Genomic DNA, 8089 nt, shown 5'->3' on the forward strand with positions numbered 1-8089 from the left:
GCCCCTACACTCTTGTTTCTCCCCATGCTCTCTCCCCACACACTCCTCTGATGGCTCCCGCAGGTTGGGGTGGGTAATGCATTTGCTCCTGCCCTCTGGGATGACATCAGCCCACTCTGAAAGCGGCTGGGCGTCTGCCGTGAGCCTCTGCAGTGCCTCCAGTTCAGCCTCAGTTGGGAGCAGGCCATCCACTAACTCTAGTGGGTCTGCCTCTCACGGTCCGGTAATGCACTGGAGCTTTCTTCTTGGGCTGGATGCACAAAGAGGCTTGGTCAAGTTGCTTTTCAGGGGTAGACACCTGGTATGGAATTGCATACTACCCAGCAGTTCCCAACAGCTGAAAAGTTGGTTTGGAAATGTATTAACTCCCTGAAAACCTACGGGCACCTTGGCCTCTCATGCCCCATCTCATGACCTCTCAGGCCACCTTTCACTCCTGCTGTGGTTGCAGCCACCACCTCTTTCCAGGTGCGGGTTCCTGGCAGCATCTGACCTCACCTTCTCTCTGACCTTCAGGAAGCTGCTCTGCACTCAGCATGTGTGTAGCCTCAAAGCAGGCCAAGGATATCGCTGCTAGGGGCAGCCCTTCTCCCATGAGAGATGGAGCCAGTGGACCAGTGCTCCCTCCGCCATCCCCTGGGCGGACAGTTCTGTGACACATTCTACACGGCTCCTCAGTCGGCAAGATCAGACCCCCCACTGCCCACAGTGGTGGAGAACTTGGGAAGACACCCTTGATTCAATTTCCCTCCCTCCATTTTACCCTCCCTCAGCCTCCCTCTGCTGTTCCCTGGGATCTCTTCCTAAATAAACTACCTGAACACAAGTTTTGCTTCGGGTTAAGACACTAACCAGGAGGTCTGTGGCTCCTCTGGAGGGTTTTTCCAAGAGGAAGTTGGATTCTCCTGTGGGTGTTGTTACGGACCGATTCACATGTTGAAGCCTAACCCTCAACGTGATGGTGTTTGGAGGTGGGGCCTCTGGGAGGTGAATAGATCATAAGGGTGGAGCCCTCATGAGTGGTATTAGTGCCATTATACAAGAGACCCCAGGGAGCTCTCTAGTCCTCTCCCTGCCGTGTGAGGACGCAGAGAGATGACAGCTATCTACAGCCCAGAAGAGGGCTCTCATCAGAACCCGACCACACCAGCACCCTGATCTCAGACTTCCAGCTTCCAGAACTGTGAGAAATAGATTTCTGTTGTTTATAAGCCACCCGGTGTGTGGTATTCTGCTGTAGGAGCCCAAACGGACTAAGACAGTCATATTCTTCCAGTGGAGGAATGGAACTTTTCAAGGGTGATAAGAAGCCAAAAATCCAGACATTTGTAGGGTCTTAGATTAAAAAAACCTTAGAGATTTTTGCTCAAGTGTCCATAACCTGGCTTCAAGTGATCTGTGAACCCCTGGAATTGCAAAATGTATGTACTTTTTTTTTTCATGAGGAGAGTTTCTGGAGCTTTCCTCAGATTCTTAAAAGGATTCCTGACCTTTAAAAAAAACCCTTAAGAACAAGATAACCTGCATTTTGGGGTCTTGTTTTCAGCCCCCCGCCGCACCCCCAAGAAGCAGCAGTGGTCTGACCTCCGGCCATCTGCTTAGGGGTCTGGTGATTGGGTGGATCACCTCACTTGCTGAGGGGCACTTGCTCCCCTTGCAGAAAGGAGGCCCATCTCAGCTGAGCTGAGCAAACAGCCTCGCCATGAACAAGCTACCTAGTCTCATAATCGTGCTTCCTGGGAGCCTCTCCTCTGGACTTAGGCTGATGGAAGCTTCAAATAAATCATTTGACTCAGTAAATGTTCATTGTGAATCTTTGGGATTTCCCTGGCGGTCCAGTGGTTAAGACTCTGCACTTCCACTGCAGGGGGCATGGGTTTGATCCCTGGTCAGGGAACTAAGATCCCACATCCTACGTTAAGGTGTGGGAGAGGACTGTCCAGGCAGTGGGCAGAGCACTCCGCGGCAAGAGTAGACATACAGAAATGGGGAAGTTTAAGAGGCAATGGACAGTAATACTTCAGTTTGTCTGGAGCATAGAATCCAGGAAGGGAAATAAAGTAGGTAATAAGCTTAGAAAGTTGGGATTTATGGTTCCACCTCATTGACCTGTAAAAGCAAGGTATAGGTGGGCTCTGGCCCTAACTCATGGCAATGATAACATTACAGGTAATAATTTCTCCCAAGGATTAATCACTTACTCTCCCCTAGTTACTGTCATAATTTTAGCCAATCTTTACAGCTTCCTCCAAAACCAAGGACGACAGTTCATCATCCTGTTTTACAAAAGTAGAAACTGAGACACAGTGAAAGAGACTTGCTAGAGGTCACTGACCACCTTGCAGGATTGACACTCTCCCAGTGGCAGGTTAATTATCACCTCTACTAGTATGTGAAGGAGAGTGCTGGAAATCAGAACTCCTGGTTGCCCGCGACCACCACAGGAATCAATATGACTGTTCAAGGGGGTCCTGAGAGATGACCAAACGGAAGACAGGTGAGCTCAGGAGAAAGGCTGTGGCGTCTCTCAAAAGAAAACTTCAAGAAAAGTTAACTAAGCATCATTTCTGGAGCTTGGAGCTTGATGCGAAAGAGTGGGGAGTGGGCTGGGAGTTAGGGGACCTGGGTTCTGTCTCCAGCTCTGTCATTATCATTCTGTAACCTCAAACAAGTGGGTTATGTGTTACGCTCTATGTTCCCACCTGTAAAATGGGTCTAGTAACACCTTCCAACTTCAGAAAGATGGTTAGGAATTCCCATGAAATAAATGACTCTTGTGTGAAGGTGCTTTGATAAATTCAAAACCTTCTTCCCATACAAGGGGGAATTGTTTGTATTATGTGCCTAGAGGCAAGGGAATGCAGATCAGGACTTCTAAACCTTGGGTCCCTGAACAGAAGTCAGGGGGTCTGCGAAATTGGATTGGAAGAAATCTTTATTTTCGCTAACCTCCAACTGAAATTCAGCATCTCCTTCCATGATTAACTTTGACATTTGCATCATTGTCACAAATAGAAATCACAGATGCATTCATGACACGCCCAGTGGTGGCAGGCATCTTGAAATATTGCTCACGTTCATCGTGACTTTGAAATGCTGGTAGTCATGAGACTTCCCACTAGATACCAATATTTGATCTATTAATAAAGAAGTGCATATGTTACCAACCGCAAAGTTGTTTTTAAAATGTATTCAGGGAATTCCCTGGCGGTCCAGTGGTTAGGACTCCATGCTTCCACTGTAGGGGGCCTGGGTTCGATCCCTGGTCCGGGAGCTAGGATCTCACAAGCCGAGCGGTGCGGCCAAAAAAACAATAAATAAATAAATAAAATATATTCAAAACTTTTAAATTATGAGTAATGTTTAACATTCACAAAAGTAGACGTAATAGTATAAAGAACCTCCGTGTGCTGGTTACCAAGTCCAACAACCATCACGTAAACAAAATTTTATTTTTGTCTTTGTTCTTTTTATTTGGGGGGGTGGGGCTTTTTCTTTGCACTCATTCTTTTGAAGCAAATCCAAGATATAATATCATTTCATCTGTAGATATTTCCGGGGAACTCACTGGCAGTCCAGTGGTTAGGACTCCATGCTCTCACTGCTGCAGGCGTGGATTCCATCCCCGGTCAGGAAACCAAGATCCCACAAGCTGTGCGGTGTGCCCCCCACCCCCCAAAAAAAAGTTTATATTGTAGATATTGCTTTAGTTACTTCTAAGTATAAGGAGGTTAAAACAAAAATCATTACCACAATATGATAATCGTACCCCAAACCCTTCAGTAATTCCTTAATATCAAATATCTGGTCAGATTGAAAAATGAAAACATCTCATAAATGTAATAAGTTCTGAAAATAGTGTTTGTTTAAACCGGAATCCCAGTAAGTTCTGCTTGGTAAGATGGGTTCTTTTAACTCTTTTAAACCTATAGATTCCCTTTTCATCTCCCTCTCTCATTTCTTTTTGTAATTTATTTGTTGAAAAAAATCTGATGGTTCGCCCTGAAAATCTCCTCGCAGCCAGGGCTTTGCTGATTGCGTCCATCCCCGCAGAGATGCAGACAAGCTCGACTGTGTTCTGCTCTTCTGTCAATTAGTGGTCAGATCTAGTCTTCAGCAAACTCAAGTTCGATTTTCCCCGGCCATACAACTTCATGGGAGCAGCGCACTCTTTCACCCGGAGACGTATAATATCTAGCTCTCTGGCTGCTCGGCGTGCTCGTTACTCTGGATCGTTGCTTTTGCCGAAGGTGAACAACAAAAAAGTTAGAACCCCTACTTTAGATGAACACTCGGCCTTCAGAGCCCAAGAAAGCACTGTCACCAGTATTTCGTTCTCACTGACCAGACCTCGTCGTGAGAAAAGCAGCGCTTCTTCTACGGGGACAAGAAAGCTACCCGCGCCAGTGGGGCAGGGGTAGACGGGGGACAACTGCCTGAGCCTGGGGTTCTGGTTTTTTACACAAGAGAACATTCAAAAGGGCCTGGGAAGGGGTGATCCCCACAGCCGCATTACAGCCTCTGAGAGGTTTCTTGTACATGTATGGGAGATCTGGCCACAGGTAGAAACCTGGAAGGCAGGAAAACGAAACTCAACAAAGGAACTTGCAAGAAGGAAAAGTGCGGATGGATTCCCTCCTTCCTTTACTGGGCAGACGCTGCTCGTTTTCTTCCCGCGTATTCACTTCCTCCCTCCTAGGATCTCGCAAATGTCATGGCTGCCCGGAGAAAAAACTACATTTCCCAGCCCGCTTTGCAGTTATGCGGGCTCAGAAAGCTGAATTCTGGCCACTGTGATCGGTTAAAATATTCACTTCCGTTCGGGTTCTATCAAATTCGTTGTAACCGTGATCAAACGTCTTTCTTGAGTAGTATTTTTCATAAATAATATTTCTGTTCTAAACCTAAATTACCTCAACAGAATAAAACAACGATACTTACGCTCTAGAAGAAACAATGAATCCATACTTAGATTCCTTCTGAAAAATTTTTTTAAAGATTTCCTTCACGGTCCAACGGTTAAGAATCTCTCATTTAATGCGGGGGAAGGGTCTAGGTTCCTGGTCGCGAAACTATGATTCTACATAACGCGGGGGAACTAAGCCCACTGACCGCTATTATTGAATCCCGGGGCGCCGAAACTTGCACGCCACAGTTTAAGAAATCCTCCCACCGCGGGCCGCACTTAGCCCTGAAAAAGCAACCAAAGAACACAAACAAAATACACCTCTTCCACTTCAACAACATCAACTACTCCACTCTTCGTAGTTCGACCCTTTTGCTTTAAGTAGGTTTACACCATTTACTCCCACGCGGATACCGAAAATAATGTTTTCAAGACGACAGCTATCTAGAAAATAACAACAAACTCCTCCGTGAAAACAAACGTGCTGCGGCGAAGTTAAACAAACATCGCTCCCCAGCTGGAACACCCAAAACTGAGAATCTATTTTTAAACGTTATCATTGGCCTTGCAAACGCAAGACCTCAAAAAATTGGGTACAAACTCAGAATTGTTCCTCTCCACGGAAATCTTTAGTAAAAGGCGAAAGATTTATACGATCTGAAGAGAAACCAGAGTATGCCTTTTCTTAGGCGGCACGCATTCCTCGGGTAACTGCTACCCCTAAGACAGTAATGGTGATTATTTAACTGAAAGAGCTAATAACATCTGCTTTTTTCTCAGACAATTCTATGAAAGAATCCTCACTTCTGGGAAAAAATAGTTAAAGAAAGAAGGAGAATCGAGTCATTTTTAAGTCGAAAATTTGTCCTGGGTGCAATGCATTCTGGATATGCAAATTAAAACCTCCGTCTTTACTCTCCGGTTTCCGGAAATACCTCAAATAGTTCATTCATCTTGTGCTGGGACCGAGACTACCGCCAGGGGGCAGAACGGAGGCGAGACTTAACAGGGATAGAGAGCTGAGGCTGATCCAGCTAGAAAAAGTCTGTTTTATAGGTGGCATTACAAGTAAAAATTTCTCTTGGAGTTAAATAAAATAAAATAGAATAAAATAAAATAACAATTTAAAAGCTTGAAATAGTTATCTTCATTCATTCAACAAAAATTTATTGAACACTGTGTTCAACCCTGTGCCGGCCTCTAGGGATAGAGTGATAACCGTAATATTTCATCTTCAAGGAGTGCTCAGTGTGATGGGGAGCCAGGTGTCAGTGATGAGCACTGTTAACAGAAGATGACATCTGGGCAGAACAGGACCGGGTGGTGAGGTTATTCCGGGCAGGGAGGCACAGTGCTGAGAGGGCAAGTAACCAGATGGCCACCAGTGCCAGCTAAGAGCTTGGATTTACCCTGAGGACAGTGGGGAGGCAGTGAAGAGCTTTAAAAATGAATACATGATCAGATTAGCTTTTTAACACAGTGGTCCTGGGACCAGCAGATCAGTGTCACCTGGGTACGTGTTAGAGATGCAGGTTCTTGGGTCCTACTCCAAGACCCACTGAATCTGAAACTCTGAGAGTGGGGCCCAGCAGCTGGGTTTTAACAAGCCCTCCAGGTGAGTGTGATGCCGGCTGGGTTGAGAAACACTGTTGGACAACCACTCTGGTTAAAGTGTGGCTATTGTTGGAAAGCAAGGAGGTTTGGGGAAGCAAATTAGGAGACCGAGAATTAAAGCAGAGAGAAATACGGTGGCCTGGATGGGGGACAAGGCCTGGGAAAGGGTCAAAGTCGAGGAGAGAAAACATTCTAGGGAGATCCTTAGGGGATGGTGGCATTGAGGGGAAGTGATGCAGCAGGAGAAGCATGTGAAGGTCATTAGGAAGAGACCAGGGAGGCAGAAGGAAGACCAGGACTGGGGACCACCGAGAAATCAAGGGCAGAAGGGAGCAATCAGTTGTGTCAAATGTCCACCAGAGGTCAATTAAGGTGGGAACTGTAAGGGCCAGTGGATGTCACGGGACAGAAGTCATGACCTTGACCAGAGGCGTTTTCAGGGAGTGGAAGTGTTAGAAGCCCCACTGTGGGGAGCTGATGAGGGAGTGAGTGGGGTGGAGAGTGAAGGCTCCAGGGAGACCGGCCGGAAGGGGTGTGAGGTTAGAGGAGGACTTTTTCTTTCTTTGGCATCAGGAGAGTGTTAAAGGGGTTCAAACTTTGCTGGGGAGGAGGCAGCGCAGAGGGAGAGAATGAAGATGCAGGGGAGGGGAAGTAAACAAGGTCCTACTGTACAGCACAGGGAACTATATCCAATATCCTGTGATAAACCGTAATGGAAAAGAAGATGAACAAGAATATGTATGTATATATATATATATAAAACTGAGTCGCTTTGATGTACAGCAGAAATTAAACAACATGGAAAATCAACAATACTTCAATAAAAATTTTAAAAAGAAAAAGAAAAACAATAGATGAGGGTGGGCTGGGAAATGGGGAGGGGGCAGTAGCTGACTTCAGGTTAGAAGAAGGACCCCAAGCCCTAGGTAGCAGAAGGAAAGGAGGGAAGGGGGAGCATGGTGATCCCTCCACCCCAAAGACTGGCGTTGATGGAGCCCGTTCCTCCATCCACCTCCTTCTGCCTGCCCCAAGTTCCCTCCAGCTTCCTCAGCTGGGAATACCCCACCCTCTGCCTTTTCAGCATCTGCTCTGGGGCGGCTGAACTGCTGGAAATATCAGACAATTGAGCAAAACTCGAAGGAGGGCCTCAGTTTTTCTGGACATTTCTCCGGCTGTCCAACCCCCAGTATGCTCCTTTTAAACTTTCTCCTCTCACCTTCATGCCCCCATCCCTGACTCACTCTCAACCCATGGCCTCCCAAGGGTTTCACTGAGAGAACAGGAGCCTTATCTTCCCACCCCCAAATCTACCAGCTGGTCAATATCTTCCCCTTGTCAACACAATGAAAAATGCACAGTTGAGGGTTGCGATTTTCAGGGGAACTAAGATCCCACATACGGCGCGGCCAAAACAACCCCGAAACCAAAAAACAAAAAGAGTTGTGGTTTTCAGCGTTATTCAGGGACCTTACTGAGGACTACAGCCTGGGAAATAGCTCCTCGGACAGCCCTGAGGACCTGCTCCAAAGAGGTAGGAGGAGAGGCCAAAATTAAATCAAAAAATTAAAA

General features: G+C 46.6%; 1 non-coding gene across 1 annotated transcript; it reads right to left on the reverse strand.

Annotated features, from left to right (window-relative positions):
* Nucleotides 1-5467: 5467 nt before the first annotated feature.
* LOC115803883 (U5 spliceosomal RNA) lies at nucleotides 5468-5583 on the reverse strand. The gene has a single exon (XR_004024684.1). It is a non-coding gene; the product is annotated as a U5 spliceosomal RNA (small nuclear RNA).
* Nucleotides 5584-8089: the final 2506 nt, after the last annotated feature.

The sequence above is a fragment of the Delphinapterus leucas genome, chromosome 1, assembly GCF_059928025.1.
Source record: "Delphinapterus leucas isolate spDelLeu-1000000601 "Yukka" chromosome 1, BTC_Dleu_Yukka2, whole genome shotgun sequence".
NCBI classification, from domain to species: domain Eukaryota; kingdom Metazoa; phylum Chordata; class Mammalia; order Artiodactyla; family Monodontidae; genus Delphinapterus; species Delphinapterus leucas.